This window comes from Podarcis muralis, chromosome 4 (assembly GCF_964188315.1).
Source record: "Podarcis muralis chromosome 4, rPodMur119.hap1.1, whole genome shotgun sequence".
NCBI classification, from domain to species: domain Eukaryota; kingdom Metazoa; phylum Chordata; class Lepidosauria; order Squamata; family Lacertidae; genus Podarcis; species Podarcis muralis.
The window spans coordinates 43,875,008-43,896,945 of record NC_135658.1 but is presented as its reverse complement, the minus strand read 5'-3'; the positions used below and the strand labels follow the sequence as shown (position 1 = coordinate 43,896,945).

The 21,938-nt window shown below is 39.1% G+C and overlaps 1 protein-coding gene across 3 annotated transcripts in view; it reads left to right on the top strand.

The window, feature by feature from the left end:
• The window catches only part of CADM2 (cell adhesion molecule 2), a 378,263-nt gene that overhangs the window by 17,531 nt on the left and 338,794 nt on the right, over window positions 1-21,938 (top strand). The window lies entirely within an intron of this gene.

The following is a 21,938-nucleotide window of genomic DNA, read 5'->3' as shown; positions in this document are numbered from 1 at the left end:
AAGCCTCAGAGAACTGCTGCCAGTGCAATGGTCAGTCTTGGTGTGGGGCAGCTTCTTATGACCAAACGCTCATATTGTCCAGGATTCTGTTTTTACAGTGGTCAAACAAATGCCTGTGGGAAAGCCACAACCAGGACATGAGTGTATGTGTTTGTGATGCCCCAGCAACTTGCATTTAGACTTATGCTGCCTCTGATGCTAAAGGGTGTAAACACAACATTCTGCAGTACAGGAAATATACAGCACGGTGCTACCTACAGGATGTTTATTAGGAAGTCACATTTATTGCGGTGTGGCAACAAACCCCTCTCTTCAACCCTCGATCATAATGTAGGAATCATGCTGGCCTACCTTGCAGGATTGTTATTGGTAATATGTGTGCAGTGCTTTAAAAAGATGGCTGTTACAGTGGCAGGAGGAATAATGGTTCAAAACCTAAACTACTGTGATGGGGGGGGGGGAAGTATGTGAGTAGCTTATATGGGATCAGTAATGAATGTATGGCTGTTTTGTGTTTATAAACTTTAAAAAATCATCCAGGAATTTTCTTAATCATAAATGTCTATATTTTGAAATTGTATTACTGATTTCAGAAACTGTTTTTAAAACTTGTGTTTTTTCTGCTCTCTCTCTCTGTGTGTATAATACTTTTTGAATTTCTACCTCTCCCCCAACAGACCTTCATGATACTTTCTAGTGCACAGAATCATATTTTTATTATAACAACACAAAATGTGTAGCTAAATAATTTATTGAGATTTTTCTCTCTCTCTCCAAATAATCTGATAGGAAAGTTGAGGTAAAGACCAGCTTTCTGTCATGTACATCAGGACCAAAATAGTGAGATGGAAAAGGTTTTGCATGGATTTGTATACAGTACATAGTTTTGTACTTAAATGGCAAAAGTAATACAAGAACTGTCACCTGTAGAATGTAAAATATCCAGCTGTGTTCAGTAGCGTACATTAGTGCCAAAGAGCACAGGAATCATTTTTTATAGCATAGTCATCAGAATTGAATAGTAAATCTTTTTCTTGAACTCTGACTTCAGGCTGTCATTTGAGGGTGGTCTTATGACAGTAGTGGTGGTAGGTGCTGCTGCTGCTGCTGCTTATAAGTGTTTAGATTTTTTGTCCTAGACACCTATTTTCCATTTCACATTATTATTATTTTTTGTGCAATAGAAAATTGTATACAGCTCTTCTTCTCCATCTTGAAATGGTACAGACCAGGATAGGTTTTACTTCTTGATTTTCCTGATTTGTATAAATTTCTCCATATAGGACATACCCGTAGCAAGGCCCTTACAATGATTTACTATGGCCATTGGAGTAGCTTGAATTCCTGTTTGTTACAACTGAAAGGTCCATTGGTCACAGTGGTTTCTGTATTTAAACCTAGCTGCAGAAGTTGGTGAAAGTTTTTCTTTTTTCTCTGTAGGGATATTATTTTGTCCTGTGTTGTTGAGATGTGATTCCTTTAGATTCTGTGTGCCAACGTTTGTTTTCCTTCACAAGGAAATATATTCAGTCCTTGCTGAAGAAGTACAGTAGCATTTCATGCATAATTGGCATTCAGTCTCTGAGGAGTTTTAAGGGGGGAGGGATTGATAGCGCTATAGCTTTTATCCCTAGAGTGGGTTTTATTCTCTTGAGAGCAGTTGCCATCTTTTGACAAATGACAGAAATAGGCATCAGTATTGCATATTTTACACAGTGGCAGAATGTCTGTATTCAGGTTTATATGGTTATTATTAGGACAATGATTTATTCTAACAAAAGATAAAAATACAAAAATTATACCATGGAGTAAGGCTGCTACAATTAATTATAGTAGCAGCTGCTGATATGGCCAATCTTGGTCCTCCTTTGACTCTGAAAGAGAACATGAAATAATATTTCATAACATTTCTATCTTTATTGATGAATTGGCGACCACCCTTTCCTTGAGTTAATTAGTGGTGCTTTCTGAGCAACAGATGATCCAAGTGTTTAAATTATAAAACGGTACTGCGATGAGTGGTATGGCAAGTCATCCACAGTACCTTGGCAACAGATACTGCTACATTCAGTTATAACCAGCTTTGCCTATTAAATCTAATCATGGCTTTATATCCTGGATAGTCCTCACCACAGTTTCACAGCTTGGAAGTAATGGGGAGACTGTGGTTTAACGAACACCAAAATGTTTTGCATTACAGTGTGTAAGGGAAGAGAAGCAGAAGAGGACGTGTTTAGACACAAAGCTCAGTCTCAGTCTAATAAACCATAATGTCCTAAACTGTTATGTCTGACCTGGAACATAAGAGGAAATACATTTTCCTTTAAACTGTCCAGTAACTGTCACATTTATTTGTAAATTTTAACCATATAATTCAGGTGGCCTCAATAACGTGGAGTCCCTTCCATCAGCTTTGGCTGGTGACTCAGCTGCATCCCTGTCTGGATAGGGATAGCCTAACTACTGCTATGCTCTGGTAACCGCTAGGCTAAACGTGTTATACATAACTCTGCCTTTGAAGACAGTTTGGAAACTTCAGATGGTGCGGAATTGGAGGCCAGATTGCTCACTGGGGCAAGATGATTTGGGCATATTACACCAATCTTGGCCCAACGGCACTGGCTGCTTATTAGTTTTCAGGAGCATTTCAAAGTGGTGGGTTTGACCTATAAAGCCTTAAACAGCTCAGGATTGCAATACCTCAAAGACTGACTGTCTGTGTCTTGAAAGCTTTTGCAGATGATCTAGTCTTAACATTACAGGATCCAGTATCTAGTACAAAAAGAGTTTTAGAACTGATTCATGAATTTGGTCGGGTGGCGGGATTCAAGCTGAACAAGCAAAAGACCAAGGTTCTGGCTAAAAACTTGACACCTACAGAAACAGAGGGGTTTCAGAAAGAAACAGAACTAAGTGTTGTTAAAAAAGTGAAATACCTAGGGGTTCATTTGACTGTAAAAAATTTGAATTTATTTAAAGACAATTATGAAAAATGTTGGTCGGAAATTAAGAAGGATTTGGAAACTTGGTCAAAGTTGAAACTTTCCTTGTTGGGCAGAATTGCAGCTATAAAGATGAATGTATTGCCGAAAATGTTATTTTTGTTTCAAACCCTACAGATCGTGGACAGAGTGGAATGTTTTGGAAAGTGGCAGAAGGATATATCTAAGTTTGTCTGGCAGGGCAAAAAGCCCCGAATAAAGTTTAAAATTTTAACTGATTCGAAAGAAAGAGGGGGGTTTGCCCTGCCGGACCTGAGGTTGTATTATGAAGCTGCAGCCTTTTGCTGGCTGAAGGATTGGTTTTTGTTGGAGAACACTGATGTCCTGGATCTGGAAGGGTTTGACAATGCTTTTGGTTGGCATGCTTACCTGTGGTACGACAAGGTCAAAGTTCATAAATTATTTAAAAACCATATTGTCAGAAGAGCAATCTTTGCGGTTTGGTCGAAATATAAAGACTTATTGGAGGGCAAGACCCCGAGATGGCTTTCACCGATGGAGGCCAAGGCTAGGAAAAGACCCAACATGGAGGCCTATTGGCCAAAATATTGGGAAATAATTGAAAAAGTTGGAGACAAATGGAGGTTGCAGAGCCAAGACAAACTAAAAAATAAGGTGCGGGATTGGCTACATTAAGCTCAAATCCAAGAGGTTTTTAAAATGGACAAAAAAGTTGGTTTCCAGGTGGAAAAATCGAAATTAGAGACGGAATTGTTAGAATCAAAAACTAAGACACTTTCGAAAATGTATAACTTGCTGCTTAAATGGAATACACAGGATGAGACAGTTAAATCTGCCATGATAAAATGGGCACAGGATATTGGACACAACATTATGTTTGAAGACTGGGAAAGGTTATGGAACACCGGTATATAGTTTACGGCATGTAATGCCTTGAAAGAAAACATTATGAAAATGATATACCGGTGGTACATGACCCCAGTCAAGTTAGCTAAGATATACCACTTGTCTGATAATAAATGTTGGAAATGTAAAGAGGCAGAAGGGACATTCTTTCATCTTTGGTGGACCTGCCCAAAAGTGAAGGCCTTCTGGGAAATGATTTACAACGAGTTAAAAAAGGTATTTAGGTATACCTTTCCCAAGAAACCAGAGGCCTTCCTATTGGGCATGGTGGACCAGAAGGTGTTAAAGAAGGACAGAACTTTGTTTATGTACGCTACTACAGCAGCAAGAATCCTTATTGCAAAGCACTGGAAGACTCAGAATTTACCCACGCTGGAGGAGTGGCAGACGCAGTTGATGGACTACATGGAACTGGCTGAGATGACTGGCAGAATCCGAGATTTGGGCGAGGAAACAATGGAAGAGGACTGGAAAAAATTTAAGGACTATTTGCAAAAACACTATAAGTTGTATGAATGTTAAGAAATACGCACGATTAGGGAATTTTTCGCTTTAGCAACTTGATTAGGTAAACTGAAAATTAAGACACGAAAAAAGAGGTGGTAATATGAAACAATTTTATTATGTTAATTTTAAATGTACAAAGTTGGGATATAATATTGTGAACTTAGAAACATAATAACTGAAAGATACAGTAAGTTAAGAAACAGGGTAACAAATTGCTGAAACTTTTACTACAAAGAACGCAGAGTCGGGAGGATGTGGGGAAGTCCATTTGGAATACTGAAAAAGCGACTGAAAATTGGATTGTATTGACCTTTTTATTATTTCGGTTTTGTATTTGTTTCTTGTATTTTCTTACTTTAATTTTGTGTCTATGACTTTAAGAAAAGAAACTCAATAAAAAATATTTTTTTTTAAAAAAAAGACTGTCTGTCTGTGTCCATATGAACCAACCCAGACTCTGCAATCACAATCTAAGAACCTTCTTCTTGTGCCTTCTCCACAAGGAATCTGAAGTGTGACAACACAAGAATGGTCCTTTTTTGTAGAGGCTCCCCATTTGTGGAATACCCCAGGAGTATTAGGCTGGTGCCTTCATTAGGTACCTTTAGGCACCAGGCAGAAATGTTCCTCTTCAACCAGGCCCTTGGCTGATTAACACCCTATACAGTGATCAATGTTTTGTAGGGGGGGGGGGTGGCAGGAGAGAGGTATTGGTTTGTGCTTTGTTGTTGTTCCTATTTTTATTTCTGGGGCTACATATGGACTTGCTTCTCTCTCTCCTTTTTCTTCTCCCTTCTCACTCTGCAGACTTCTGGGAGGAGGACAGATTGCCATTGTCAGAGATCTGAGCTGCACACTTGCAGGACTTTGGAAATTAGACAGAGCCAACATAAAATTAGGCTGGGAGCTGCCACTTTCACTCCTGTGCAGTAATGCAATTAACCCTTTTTAAGTTATGATAATAGGAACACTGTCGACTGTTTCATCCCCACAAATGCAGTGTTTGCCCTTAGTAATTGTATAATGATCATCTGAAGCTTTTGAAAGCAATGTATGCAAATGCAGCAGATAAATAAGTCAGATAAATAACCATCAGGCTTTGGCATGCATTCATCACACAGAAGCATGGAAGGAAGTTTGAAGCAACTGCTGCTGTAAAATTGCCTTGAATATCAGATTTTGAAATCTTAGTTTCTGTGCAGCATTCCCTACACAGACATGAAGGTGGGAGAGGGTAGTACTGCCCTTGCCCCTTTCATCCATACAGTGTGTCTGTGAGTGATTTGTAAAGGAGAGCTTGCTGTATAATGGGGAGTGATGCATGATTAGTGTTCCCAGTCTCAGGGGGCATCCAAACTCATGCAGCAGACCCTATCCTTTAGAGATGCAAAGTTTGGACAGAGGATGAACAGGGATGCAATTGTGCAAACAGGAATTTTAGCCCTGTTCTCTCTCCCTGACAGTCCAATGGATGCAACTTGCAAATAATGCTTGAGTATTTGCTTAATCACATGCTGTGTGCTTAATTGTATTGGGATAATTCATTGTAACACATTATTTCATAGTGCATTCTTTTGAGTCTGTTACGTTTTGTTCTGATAATCTGAAGAGTGTCTGACAGAGTAGAAACTGTTTACAAACAAAAGTGATAAAATAAGGAAAGATAAAAATTGCCTTGTTCTTGAACATTTAATTTATGTAATGTCACCATTTCACTACTTAACACATGTTTTAATTAGGTTGAACTTGCAAAATGTATGTTAAGTGTATTCAGTAATGTCTTTTATATTACAAAACCATATAATTACATTTTTCCAGACATGAAAAATGAATTTGTGCTGCATTATAAATGGTGAAAAATTTTCCTGCTTGTTTTCAGATGTACTGAATAGCATAAGCAGTTTTTCTCAACTCTGCCTGAAAAAGAAAAGGACAAACAGATTTAGCAGTGAACCCAGACTACTTAATATAAAGGAACAAAAATGCTGAATATTAAGTTGAGTCCTTTATTTATTGACAGCAAACCTATGATTAATCATGGGTTTGCTGAAGTGGTAAATTTTGAGAGGAGCCTTATACTGAAGCTTTATTTATTAATAAATGAGATTGAGGTTTGTGATAGTGCCAAACTATTGTGAAGGTCTGTTTTCATACTGAAGGAAGAATGCACATAAGTGGAAAATATGAACTTGAGCATATATGCAATGATTTCATGAGCACCTTTATTTTCTTTTTAACAGAAACAAAAGTCAAATGTATTTTGTTAAAAATAAATGAAAATCCAAGACTGGTGAAGCAAAAGTAGGCCCAATAGTAACCAAAATAACATATTGCTGACTATGCAATTGTTGAATGGGAATATTTTGTTTTTTATTTAATCCCCAGGTATGTTTCAACATAAAAATACTATTTAATCAAAATAATCAAATAACTGCCTTAATATTAGAAGAAAGCTTTTTGCATAAGTACTGGGCATTTCTCAATTTCATCTCAAACTCTTTCTTAGTCCAGCTAAATTTCAGCCCAGATATTTATGCCTCCTGTGGTGCAGTGGGTCAGTGCACCTGGCAGCTAATCAGAAGGTTTGTGGTTCAATCCTGCCCAAGGACAGCTGTGGGCAGGATTCCTGCACTGCGGGGGGTTGGACTAGATAGCCCTTGGGTCCCTTCCAACTTTACAATTCTATGATTCCCAATGCTGACAACCAGCTGTGTCAAGATTTGGTTAGACTAGCAACTGGGAGACCACGGTTCAAATCCCCCATTCATCCATTCACTAAGGGCCAGTCAGTGCCTCTCGGTCTAACCTACCTCACATAATTGTTGTGGGCGTTAAATGTGGAAGGAGAGAACCATGGGCACCACCCTTCACTCCTTGGAGAATAAGGTGGGATATAGGTAAATACAGTCAATAAAAGAAAATAATAAATGCTTGCAAGACAATCCTAATGCCAGCAAAATTGCAACATCTGGACCACTCCATTAGTTAAAACATGGTGCTGATAGCGCCAAGTCTGCAGGCTTGATCCCCGTATGGGACAGCTGCATTTTCCTGCATTGCAGGCTGTTGGACTAGATCAGTGATGGCCAAACATGGCCCTGCAGCTGTTTTGAGACTACAACTCCCATTATCCCTAGCTAACAGGACCAGTGGCCAGGGATGATGGGAACTGTAGTCCCAAAACAGCTGGAGGTCCAAGTTTGGCCATCACTGGACTAGATGATCCCCAGGGTCCTTTCCAACTCTTAAAATTCTATGGTTCTAAGAAGATGTAGAAATGAGGGAATATCCCAACAACCTAGGTCTTCAAATAATACCAAGGAACAGGATTCTGTGTGGCAGGAGCTCATGCAATGCAACCTTTTATGGGTAACAGGAAATTTAGTATACAGTTTGGAGAGAATATCTCCAGAGAGTGATCTCTTTGTAGATTGTATGTTTTACCAGCTGTGACTTGACATGCAACCAGATTTCCTGAGAAGATGTATGCTTCTTCACTGCCTATGTCATAGCTTATAATTTCAAGCATTATGTAATAAAAAGATGAATCTGCAGTAAGTATTGAAAATCTATTATTTTCCACCCTCCGTTATCTTGAAAAGAATGGCAAATTGTATGTCCAGGGGAAGAAAACTTCCTACCCACTAGCAAATGACAAAATGAATCCTTTCGTTTGGTCCCTTCATTGAAGTTTTTACTGTTCAATTCATAGGGTAAAAAGAAATGTTAAATTTATACTGTAAAATTAAAACACATACCCCTGCTCCTATAGTGGAATGCCATACAACCTTACAGCTTCAAATGTCCACACAAACACACATGTCCCCAATTTGCATGGTTTTTTTGTAACTAATAGTCAACAACAACAACAATTTATGTCGAAGTGCAAAATTAGGTTCACTAGGTAAATCAGGTTATAAATGTATCTAGAAACTTAATTAGAATTATTAATACTTTTTTAGGATTGAAATGTTTCCTTGAAAAAGTTGTTTGATAATCACCCATAGAAATATCTGTTAGCTAGATTCTTTGATTGTGCAACTGCTTGTGATAGCTTTGTTTTATGTGGCTACCATCCTAGGCATTCTTCTCTGGTAGTCCACTGTGCTTTGATTTGACTTCTAAATATACATGATTACAGAGCCGACTCTGCCATTAGGCACATTGAGGCAGCTGCCTCAGGCGGCAGGAGCCCCATGGGTGCCCCATCATTTCTGTTGCTGGTGCAGAAATGGCACCAGTATCAGCTGAAATTGTGTGAGATCTTGTGAATGTGAAATATCTTGTGCAATTTTTGTGTGATGTAGCCCAAAGTTAAAGTTACCGTTTTTCAGAACTGGGTAGGCTATTAAACCAACTTCAAACAATGGTTTAATATCCGGCCTTTTGGGTGTGTGTGTGTGTTGCTAAACATAGTTTCTGGGTTCTGATGAAATGGGAAACCATGATTAGTGAGAAACTGCCTAGGTCAGTGGCTTGAACCAGAGATATTGCATGTAGGCTCAAAAGGTTTTCCATATCTTGGTGTGTGTGTGTGTGTGTGTGTGTGTGTGTGTGTGTGTGTGTGTGTATATATATATATATATATATATATATATATATATGTCCAATAGTCCAATATACCAACTATTTTTTATATATATATTTCTACTGCGTCAGACCAACACGGCTACCTACCTGAATCTTGGCTTATTAAGTCAATATGTGATCACTTGAACAGTCACTGATAAGGTTAGCAAAATTTAATGTATCTCTGCTGACATTTGGTCCACATGTAGTGCAAGACATTCCATTTACCAGAGTTTAGAAATTGGATACTTCTGAACTGGGATACTTTTAAATTGAATCATTGAAACGTGGTGCAAATCTGCTAAATAAATAAATGTAATTAAAAAATGTATGCATGTGGAACTGAAAGAAATTTGACTTGCCATTCCTGCAGCCTGTACAAAGTATTTGGCCTGGCCTGGACTCAAACGCCAATGAGGAGGAGTCTGTTTTGGGTTGTCGTGGTAGTGGCAAAAGGGGATAGGCAGTGAGGATGGTGAAAAGTTACAATTACAGGATAGTTTTCTCAAATCAGTGACAAGACACTGTAGTCTGCCCAACTACCAAGAAAAGTCCTGCTCTGCTAATTGGTCTCTCTCTTTCCTGAGCCCTCTGACGACCAGTGCAGGAACCTCAGAGTGCCCACCTGCCTGCTCCAGCTTTCAGAGCAGGAAATAAGAGCAGCAGGAAAAATATGGCAGTGGACAGCAATAGAATTGCATCCCACAAAACATATAGAATACATCACAGATCGGCAATATCCGTACTCCTTTATGTGGGCTTTGAACTCGTACTATTTCCAGGTATCAAAATTTTATCTTCCAGATTTGATAGCCAGAATTGATGGTTTGGTCAAGTATGCTATTGTGGTTTGAGGACACGAACAGGGTGTTTGGAGGAGTGCAGCCTACCACTTGCTTGCGTCAGCCTTGCTTTTTCTTCCTCATAACATTAAGCACGAATTGGCTGATGGATGAGTCCAGGAAGTCATAAATGCTTCTGTGGAAAATTACAGTCCGAGGTAAAATGTGGTTAAAATATATTGCTAATATAAAAGTAACAGTGTGTTTTGAAAGATAATGCAACACTAACAGTTACAGGTGAAAAGTTCAGCTTTACCTGAAGCCTAACTGATACTCTGTATACTAAATTTGCTGCAGATGGGCTACAGCTGCTATTTGCTGTAAGAGAGCTGTTATAAGCTGTTATAAGTTTACAGTCTAGCCAGTCAGTTTATTTATTGGACAGGAGGATTCAAAAGGCTAGGTTTTGATAGGCCATTTATGAACATTCTGTTGGGTGTCATTGATCCAATTGTCTGATAGGAAGACAGAGAAGGAAGTGTGTCTTATGGAATTTGCTCCCACAGTATGTGTTCTGAATACCAGTTGCCGGAAACTGCAGGAGGGGAGAATGGTGTTGCACTCAGGTCTTGCTTGTGTGCTTCCCACAGGCATCTGTTGGCTGCTGTGAGAACAAGATGCAGGGCTAGATACCCTTTGGCCTGATCCAGTGAATTCTTTATATGTTCTTGTATGTAGTTGGTTCTCCCGAGGGAAACAAGGAGAAACCTTCCTAGTTCTGAGGGATGTGGGACCTGAAAATCATCACATGGTATTAACAGAAGTTGGTGTGACTGTAGGTCATTAATCAGAGGGTACTGACTGAAACTGTATTATAACATTGTTTAAGGGAGGAGTGAAGCATGGTTTGGTGGTTCAAATCAGCAAAAGAAGAGACTAAGATTGAGAAGCCAAACTGAGATTGCAGAAGCTGTGAGAGCCAGCAAGGAAAGAGACTTTGGAGACAGTTTCTCAGGATACCTTTTAGCCACAGTCACGTAACTAGGCAGTTGGCATCAGGAAACAGGAAGGTTTCAGAGGAGGTCACTGTGGTATTTTATTGGCTGCCTTCTGGTACTCAAATTCCTGACTAGAAACAAGTCTACCAGAAAAAGAGTATCAGTTTCTAAACTATCTCCAGCTATATGTTCTTGATCGACTGCTCTATCCTGAGTCATTCTAATAATCTGAGGGAGAAGTCCATCTTTTCCTTTGTGTCATTCTAGGGGAGTTAGCTGGGATGAAGTTTAGGGTTAGGCATCACCCAGGCATAATTACTGGATTGCTGCAGTGCATTGTGTGTATGCTTGGCTGCTTTGAAGACTGTTGGGAAACTGCAGTACTGTTGAGAAATCAACTGTACTAGAAGGAATAGGATGCAGTGGAGGTTTCCATCCAGTTGGCTCCATTCAGTTCTCCTGGGCTGTGTCAGTGGGTGGTCTCTGCCACTGTGGAGATCTCCTCTGGGTGTACCACAAGCATGGTTGGTGGAAGTTAGAACTGGTAGTGGCTGGAACTTTGAAGTGGGGTGTTTCTGAGGCAGGAACAGAGCTCGACTAGCAAAGGATTCACTGTGTCCTAAGTTGGGCCAGCTACTGATAATGGAGCTGATCTGGGCCTCTCTGCAACACTACCCTGAACTTGGGGCTGATGCAGGAACTTTCGCTGACCACCACCTGTCCTGGCCAGTTGAAAGGCTTTAGATGTGTCAGTGTTTCCAAACCTCTTTCTGCTCCCAGCCAGAAGTTAGGATTGCAACCTAAACTGCCAAGGATAAATAGATCAAAATTGTCATAAAAATAATTGGTATGTTAATTTAGCAGAGAATCATATAGAATCATAGCTGGCAATCAGATACGTTGTTGCTGTTGCTGTTGCTGTTGGATAAATCAACAGGAAGAAGTCAATAGCAAAGAGTTTTCAATGGATGCAAATCTACCAGCTATTTACTTTCATTCCACAACACAGTGGAAGATGCAGGAGGTCTAATAAACTAAAGTAAGCAGGGGCAAAGAGAAAATATGAAAGTGAGCTTGATCTGATTCTTCACTGCCCACTCAGTTGTATCCATAAACAAGCCTGGAATTGGGTGGACTTCTTGCTACTTAATTACATAATGATCATACTAGAACTCTCGTATATTTGCAGTGAGTAAGATTATGATAATGGCAGTGGCCAGTGAATCGCTCCTTGAGGTCCGTTCGGTTCTAAATAGCTCTTGTTAGTTAAAATTACACCTTTTTCTAAACCTCTTGCTGTTCAAAGAAATAAGATGCTGGAACAAGATATATATTTCTGCTCATTTGTTTTTCTTCCACATGCATTCAACCTTTTTGCCTGGGTATGTGCTGCCTCAAGATAATTTATAGCAATTGTTAGCATTCACTGACTAGCATTCAGTTACCAGCATGAAGCAGAATTCAAATAACACTTTTGTGGTTACTATTTTCTAAACCAAACATTTTTGCTTTTTTCATCTTACAAATTTAAACATTGAAACTTTTGAAAGAAAAGCCATTTTTATCTTAAACACCACACTTTTTTGTCCCCAGTCACTGTCATCTCACATTTTATTCTTCAGTTCTAGGAATAACACTGTATGGCAATTCCTCTATTGTTGATCAAAATTAATGATGAAAGAGATAAAAGATGGAAAATATAATCTCTTGAAATGTTATATTTTAAATAACAGTCTTGTTTCAACCCAAGCACTAGTAATAGCTTTCTTCCTACTCACATTTTTTTTAATAAGTCTGTTTGGTTCAAAGAATAAATCAAACCCAAAACAGTGAATGTTTGAGAACATGAGAGCACTTATTTAAGCCATAATCCAGCAGGTACTTCAGCAATAATTTAGTAACTGTCTGCATATTGACTTTTCTTTAAAAGCACTTTTATTTATTTTTTAAATTGGAATCATATCACACAATTCAAAAGATTCCCAGGATTGCTTATCAAAAGTTTAAATTACAGTAAAACTGATACCTGCACCTTTTAGTGGTTAGGTAGAGAAGGTACAGTTTCTCATGAAGGGGAAAGAAAGGTGTTCCAGAAATGCTGGAATTTCCTCTTTAAATTGTCTATTAAATGAGCAGTAGCTGTTTCATTCTTTATACCAATTATGCTTGTCATTGCAAATCAGTCAGCATCATTAGAACTTTAATATCAATTTGGAGGAACCTAAAAATAATTGTGATTTGTAAGTGGATTGTGTAATTTGTGAGTTAAGGGCTATGGACAGACACAAATCAACTGATTTTCTAGATCAATTTCAATCAGGGTTTAGGCCCAGTTTTGCACAAAAACATCTTTAGTCACCCTATATGATGACCCCTGTTGGAAAGAGACACGAGAAACGCATCCCTATTATTTCTCCTTGATCTCTTAGTGGTTTTTGGTACCATTGACCATGGTATCCTTCTGGAGTGACTGTCCAAGTTAGGGGTGGGTGGCACTGCTTTGAGTTGGTTCCTGTTCTACTTGGATGGATGTTTCCAGAGGGTGATCCTTAGGGAGAGCTCTCCGGCCCTGTGGAGCCTTCCATGTGGGGTTCCTCAGAGTTTGATTCTATCCCCTACACTGTTTAACATCTACATGAAACTGCTGAGTGAGGTCATCTGGAGTTTTGGAATAAGTTTGCAAGCAATATGCTGATGACACACAGCTCTATTTCGCCCTTACATCTACAGGTGTGGCAGTGGATAGTTTGGACTGCTTATTGGATGAGATCCAATAAACTGAAGCTCAGTCCAGTTAATTGATTTGAATTCTAGCTCATCCTTAGGCATATGGATACTTCAGAGGCTTTCCCCCCAATATATTATCCCCATGTTACTACCAGGTTCATTTACAGAACAATTTTATAGATTTCTCTCAGAACAGACCCTATTGAATTCAGTGGGATTTGACTTCTGAGTAGACATTCACAGGACTGATCTGCAAGGCTGAATTTTTATGGATGCTTTCCTGAGAGTAAGCCACATTGTCATGGTGATACTTCTGAGTAAATATGCCTCAGATTACAGTGTAATTCTGACAATTTGAAATTGACTTTCTGAAGGGACGTTGTATCTCCAAACTGTACATTTATGTAGTGTAGGAAAGCTTCATCAACATTTAATCAGAATTTTTCTGTAAATGAATTGTTCCTTTGTATTGTGATTTTTTCTTCATGTCATATAAATCAGGATTTTATGTTCAGTGTTTGTTGCAGCAACAAATGCCAACTGAGTTGGTAAAGTGCAGAAAGGTCATTGGACAAATAGATTAGTAAGCGATTAGAGAAGTGGTCAATTCTGGTTTTTCCCAATTTTAAGAAAATATTGAAAGTGCTTAGAGTTGTCCTTGCAGTACATGAATTTAGGAATGCCAGATGGCTCAGGGGATTGCTAATGAGATACAAGGCTTTTTACCTCTTGATCACAAGTCTGAGTCTGCAGGAGACTGGTAATGATTGAAGGTTGTGACCATCTGTTCCATTGCCTACATGAAATAAGCCAGCAGTCTCAGTCCACTTCCTAACTCATCATTCAAGCTCTTTAACAATTATCCTTCACTAACAGTGCCCGCAAAGATAGGAGTGAAGATTAAATCCAGGTAGCAAGTGGGTTGGTTTATTACAAAAGAATCTAAAAGGACAATGAAATAATACCTTAACTGAGATAAATTATCCACAAGTGGGGCCTGCAGCAAAACATTGTAATGTGCAGTGCTTCTGCTCAGTGTGCCAGCCAGCAGTGGCAGCTGGTGGTCAGTGGACCTGGCAGGGTTGATAGAAGGTCATGGAGGCATGGCCTCATTGTTCTGGCTTTCTCCCCATGTTCCTTCTTTGCAAAGCTACTCTGGAGACTTTAGCATTGCATTTGTACAAACACTTAGCACCTAACTAAACAGAAAAGTGTTTCTGGTTCAGAAGTGGTCACTGCTGTTACACTTGCTTCTCTGCTGCGAGAAAGGTTGTGGGGCACCCTTTTTTCTAGTTTTCTGCCTACCCTCATTTGCAAAGAAACAGTGGACACTTAAATGCTGCCGTTGTATAAATACTAAGTGCCTAAGTGTTTTACCTTGATTCAGAATTGCTGTCTCAAATTCTAGTGTGAGTTAATTACTCAGAAGTAAGCCCTAATTCCATGGTGACTGCTCACTTATAAGTATGTACAAGATTTTGGCATGAATTCATTAGTCTTAAAGGAGCCTGCAGATTTCTTACGTTATTTTTAAAAACACCTGCAGAGAGATGGCAGGGTCCTCCTGACCATAACAGCTCTTTAAGATTAGGATTGGCTGTGTGAGGCAGACAGCAGATTGATGGAGAATGGGAGATGGACAGAAATATCTCCAGGAAGATTTTAAGTTCAAATAGCAGGATATGAGTGTGGGGTGGTGGTGTAAAAGTGTATGGATTTGAGATATTATGGATTTTTTTAAAAAAAAATAATAATCTTGAAATTTCATTTAGTAGGGGTGTGCCCAGTAATCATACTGAACCAGCCTCTACTGCCAGCCAGCCAGCCAACCAGCCAGCCATGCCCTCCTCCATGATACTTCATTCCATTCTCCCTACTGTCTACTTTTTAAATTTTTGCCCGAATAATCACTCAGCATCCCATGGCCGCTGAACATTCTCAGTCCTCATTCAGCTGTTTGGAGGTTCCTCTTAAGCTTTTTACATGATTTCTCTTGACACTTCTGTAAAGCTTGAGTTTTAACCAAGCCTCCTGATACCTTTCTCTTTTGAATGGATGGTGTTTCTTTGGCTACATAAGCAAACACACTCACCCCTGAACAACAGAAATAGAGAGAATGGTGCAGTACAGTGGAACCTTGGGTTGCAGACATAATCCGTGATGGAGGCACGTCTGCAACTTGCAGTGTTCGTAACCTGCAGCACCGCATCTGTGCACACATGTGACGTGATTTGGCACTTCTGTGCATTAACAAAGCGTGATTTAGCACTTCTGTGCATGCACGATCGGCGAAACCTGGAAGTAACCCTTTCCGGTACTTCTGGGTTTCCCATGGTCTGCAACCTGAAGACATGTAACCCGAAGCATTTGTAATCTGAGGTACCACTGTATATAGGACACAAAAATGCACAGCTTTCTTCTTTCAGATAGATGTCCCAGAAAAAAATTTAAAGAGGAAAATAAGTCCAAGTGAAGGCATAATACTACACAATCCAGATAGAATTAGATGCACTCAAATCCACTTACTTAAATCAGCTTAAGCACACTTAACTGTGTTGGCTATAACCCTCCAATACAGGTTGTTTCTTCCTTAAGATAACAGTGAAGTAGAATCTTATGCATGTTTATGAGAAGTAAATCTTAATGGGGCTTAATGTTGACCCCAAGGGTCATCTAGTCCAATTCCCTGCAATGCATCCATGACAGAGGGCCACCCAACTTCTGCTTCAAAACCTCCAAGGAAGGAGAACCCACTACCTCCCTTGGAAATCTGTTCCACTGTCAAACAGCTTTTACTGTCAGAAAATTTTCTTCCTGGTGTTTATATGGAATGTCCTTTCTTGTAAGTTGAATCCATTGATATGGGTCCTACCCTCCAGAGCAGGAGAAAACACACTTGCTCCATCTTCCATGTGACAGCCCTTTAGATGTCTTTCTCTTCTCTCTTTGGCAATCATGTGTAGCCGAGTAAGATTGTCTTCCATGAATATGGTCTTAACGGTGTGTCCATAGATGGAAAAATATTTAGCTCTTTAGATATTTGAAGATGGCTATCATATCGCCTCTCAATCCCTTCAATTCCTTCATCCGAATCATTTATAAAGATGTTGAACAACAATGAGACCCCACTTGCCACTTTTCCCCAGGATGACCAGGAACCATTAGTGAACGGTCTGTGGGTTCAGTCAATCAACCAGCTACATATCCACCTAACAGTTACCTCATCCACCCCACATTTTACCAGCTTTTCCACAAGAATATCATGGGTGACTTTGTCAAAGGCCTTACTAAAATCCAGATACACTATGCCTACTGCATTCTTCTGATCCACCAAGGCTGTAAATCTATCATAAGGGAAATGAGATTCGTGTGGCATGACTTTTGTTGAATATACTGAAGCTGTGTTTGCTTGTGCACTGTGTCCTGTTAAGATAATTTATTATGGGTATAGAAGTGCCCTCATAAGGTACTTGGGGAGCAAGTCAGAGCTTTTCAGAAATGGAATTTTTATTGAGAAAAAATATATAACTAGTTAGGAATTAAATACTTAAACAGAGGCTTCTGAGAAAAAGAGGGAGGGAGGGAGGAGGAGTGTCCTGAATATCACACTGAGTGGCTGCAGCTCATGGCTTCAGAGGATAGTAAATTTGCAGCATGACTTTAAAAAAGGGTGAACATTTTTTTAAAGAAAAGGAAAGAAGCAGTTCTTCCATTTGGGTTCTGTCAGAGAACAAGTTGGGGAGCCAGGAATGCTAGGAGTAATGGAAGACTCCATAATAGTGGGAAAAGAGACACTAGGAACAAACTCCAGGAAGAACTCATGGCAGGACAGGTTGGAATTCAGAAAAACTGGTGCTAATGGAGTTGCTGAGGCCTTTTATCTCAGGCTGCAAAACACCAAGCTACTTCAGGAGTACAAATTTGAAGACCAGGATTGATGATGCTGGCAGTTATATTAGCACCAACAATTTCAGGCTACGAGGCAAATCAAAGGGACCAAATAATGTTTTGGGGTTGTGCTGGGCCAGTTGCTTGTGTTATCAGAGATCACGAAGACATACAGTGGTTAATATGGGTGTGAGACCCAATCTGAGTAGGGGTAAGCTTTAGGCTCCTGCAGTAGGGAGTGGAATGGGATTAGCCTTTCCCCTTCTTGCGCGCTCTCTCTCTCTCTCTCTCTCTCTCTCTCTCTCTCTCTCACACACACACACTCTCTCACACACACACACACACACCCCACATGCCTGCAGACCCATGATTAATTCAGTGCTAACTTCAATGCTATTAGGCTGTCTTCAGGGCTCCCCCTTCTGTAGTAGAATGCTGCTTTGATACATATTTGCAAGAGCTTTCTGGTGCCCCTTTTCCAGCAAGGAGAGTGTCCTGAGATCTGCAGCCTTCCCATTAGAGAAGCAGGCACTTTGAGAGCATGGCTGACATCTGACCCAATTATGACCTAGTCAAATGAGCATTAGTAGACACCTGCTGCAGACCCATTGCCACTCAACACATGGATGATTGGGGATTGGGAGGATGAGACACATGTGAGGATGTGGGTGGTGGGGTTAGCATGTTTGCCCCTGCCCTTGTCCACCCTATGGATGTTTATGTGTTATGGTCGATTTCTGAACCCGCCTTAAGTTAATGATTAAATTCCTAACACAGTATCTGAAATATACTCTACATAACAGTATCTTTAAAATCCTGCTGAAAAATAAATAGTCTTGGCTGTGATGAGCTCAAGGGCAACCAGGTAGGTGATCTGATGTATGCTTACTCAGAAGTAAGTTCCAGTGAAAGTTATGTCCATGAATAAGATTGCAGTCTTGGTTTGTGGAACAGCTGGTATATTTTCTCCCTTCTCTTTTATATAATCTTTAAAAAAATAAATTCTGAGAGCAATAAATGATGGGTCATTGAGGCTAAAACTCTCGTTCCACCATGAATCCCAAATAAAAAATAAATTCCAAATCCCTGTGTTTGAGAAATAGGTCTTGCTTATGAAGATTCATGCTACAAATGTTATTAGTTGAAGGTGCTGCAGGATTCCTGCTTCTCAAAAGCCCAATCACTTTTGCAGTAAACTCAAAAAGGGAAGTATGGAAATTGGCTGGTAAGGTGAGCCTTTCATTTCCAAATAAGCATCTAAATGGCTCAAGCCCAGACATCCCCCACCTTTTGGGTCTACCAGCAAATATAAATATGTATAATCATGGAGCGTTTAATAAATATATGCAAAAGGCAGAAAAAATATCAGCCTCGGTTTCAAAACAAACAGCCAAAAGCTATAAAATTAAACTCTAATTATATCTGTATCTATATCTATACCGTTTATCTATATCTATATCACCTGAATTACAAATGAATAGCTTCAGTCAGAGTGAATCTTACTTTAAATATGCATAGGCTATCTCTTCTTAAAATGCAAATAATACAATATAATATTATTGTAGTATTGTACTGCTTGACTACAAAGGCTAGTCAGAGGCTGTGAACCTCTGTGTCAGATCCTAATCAAAGCACAATTTTCTTCTGATTATACCTATAGTTTTGTGCCCGCAGACCTTGATGTGCTATCCCTGGTATTTGATTTTTACCTGTTTTGAACAATGCTCCCTCTCTCCCCGGATGACAGCAGCTCCTCTGGTTATTGGTTCCCAACACTCTCGAGTAGACTGATGTTACCATAGGTCTCTGTTTGTGGGACTTCATGTTTTTGAGCTGAAGCATTATTTTGGAATTTAGCAAAATATTTTAGCCCATAGGTAAGATAATGGCAATTTGAATCAGTAGCAGAAGGTTTAAAAAGCCAAGTAAGATTAGTGGTCCTAAGCAAATAGAGATGGCAGTGATTGTAATTTTGGGTCAACTTTTTATATTGACATTGGAGTTATTAAACAAACCACTTTTATGAACCCCCCCTTTTCACACATTTTATCCCTTTAAAAAAATCTGTGGCCTTCTGCGTACTCCTGCCTTTGACATTATCTGGTATTTTGTGCTGATCTAGGATTTTGCATAGGTTGCAGTTCTTCTTGAAGTTGCTTTAGGTGAGTTCTGTGTTGTTAGCTTGCAAAGCATGTAAACTGGTGAAGATGGTTTTCCTGTGTCAGCAGTCTTCAAATACTTTTTTTCTGGTTTGAATTCATCTCTTTGAAAAGTGTGATCAAAAGGAGTTCAAATCATATTTAATGTTTTTTGGCTCCTAAGAAACAGGCAATACAGGGTACTTTGGTATAAATTAAATGAGTATATTTAACATGCTTCATAAAATACTGGTTTTTTTTACAAGTACCAATGTTTTTAAGAATGGTGCTGTAGGTTTGTCCATGTGGCATCTGCATAATTGGATGACTGCACTGTTCCACTTACAGGTTTGGACTTTTCTTCATGCCTTCAGCACTTTTACTGCTTTCTAAAGGTCATGAAAAATTTCCTCCAAATCATGCTATATTGTCACAATATATGGAACAGATTAATGTAGTTAATGTGGTGCAATGGTACTTGAGTGGAGACCAAAAGTGAGAAGCTGGTTAAAATTGGTGGCATTTTTTGAAAAGTCATTGTTCTGAAGAATGTTCTTAACGATCATCCTGGCACTACTTTAAGAACATATTACAGCTGGATAAGCATCTCTTTCAAAACTCCCTATAATTTTATCTGCCTGGCTTTGGTAAAAAGCACTTCTGTCAGCTACTCTGTGAACCTCTTCAGCCCATCACCCAAACTGAATGGATCACCAAGGTACTGAAGTCTCCACAGGAAATGTCAAGTAGGTGATGGTTGCAGTATGGCAAAACTACAAAACGATCACCTATTCATTGAGCAATGTGACACCGTTTAGCTTTCTGCAGATGAATGGGAAATTGGTCAAAAACTCATCTGACTTCACAATGATTTTATGATTCTATAGTAAATTTGTATACAACCCTACATCTGTAGATCTCAGGGCAGCTAACTATACACACACAAATATCACAAAATGCATAATAAAAATAAGAATGAAAAACAAACCAGTTATCCTTTCCCCCACAAAACATTTAAAAGGGCATTGGATGTCAGTCACCTAAAGGCCTGTGAGAAGAGGAACATTTTCATCTGGTGCCTAAAGATATGTAATGAAGGTGCCAGCCAAACCTCACTGGGGAGAGCACTCCACAAATGGGGAGCCACTGCCACCCATCAGACATCTTGTGGAGATGTCACATGAATAAGGGCCATGGCAGATTATCTCAGGTCCGGGTAGGTTCATATGGAGACAGGTGGTCCTTGAGGTATAGCAGTCCTCAGCCATTTAAGGCTTTATAGGTCAAAAGTAGTGCTTTGAATTTTAGCTAACTAACTGAAATTCATTTTTCTCAGGACTAATCAAGTGAAAGAGACAGGAGAACATAGAAGAAGCTTTATAGGCAATGCAGAAGCTACATTTCATTATTTTACCCTGGCATTTGCTCAGATAGAATGACTGTAAGGTACAGTAGATCCTCCCTAATGAGTGGCATGGTTGGCCTACCAGTTTTTGTGACACTGATGAACTACGTAACATCCAGCTGGTCTTGCAGCTTCGTATTCCATAGCTTCCACACCCTTATTGTCCTCAAGGTATTACTTTAAATTCTTCCAGTTCAAGAAAGGTGCTTCCGTAGATATTCAAGCAACTGCTGATCAGTAATAGTCCAGGAAAACTGCTTATTATAATGCTCTCATTAGTAAATGGTCTTCATGAAGCTTGTCATCTCTTGTATTCCAGAAATAGGAGTTCATAAATGATTTTAAGTAGGGTTTTTTAAAATTAGTAACTTTGCTATTGACTTAGATTTTATAAATACAAATGGTCATATGGGTGTGCCCTTTCCGAAACGGGTGAAAATGATGAACCTTTTGCCTTAATGAGCAATCTTTCTTTAAAAAAAAAAGAAAAACCAAACTTGTGAATGTGAATTTTTATTTGCCATATAAAATAAGTAGTCTCATAAGGAGAGTATTTGAAATGTTGAAGACATAATTGCCCTATTTCTATGATTAGCAGATGTTATGAAGCACAGCTGGTTTTCTCTACACTGCTGATCTGCATTTCTTAAACTGCAGCTTCCATTAACTCTTTAGTTGGAATAAAGCTTGCTTTGTTGACAGGCCCATGATTTTTTTATTTACTTAAAAAACCCTATCTTGTGAAAAGTCTGAATTGGACAGTATTTAATGGACATTTTCAAATTTATGCTCTCTTAATTCATTCATGAGCGTATTTAAATTGTTGGATATTAAAGATGAATGGAGATGATTGCTGCCGTAAAACACATTTTCATTTTTAAATACATTTTGTCTACATACTGTGGATTCTATGATGTATTAAATTGACTTAATTTTTTAACAGAACCAGAAATATGAGAATTTTCAAAAGATTTTTTTTTAAGCTTGTACATCAGTTCAGCAGCTGTTCTTTATTTGGTAGCTAACATTTTCATATATAAAGGAATTATACCTTT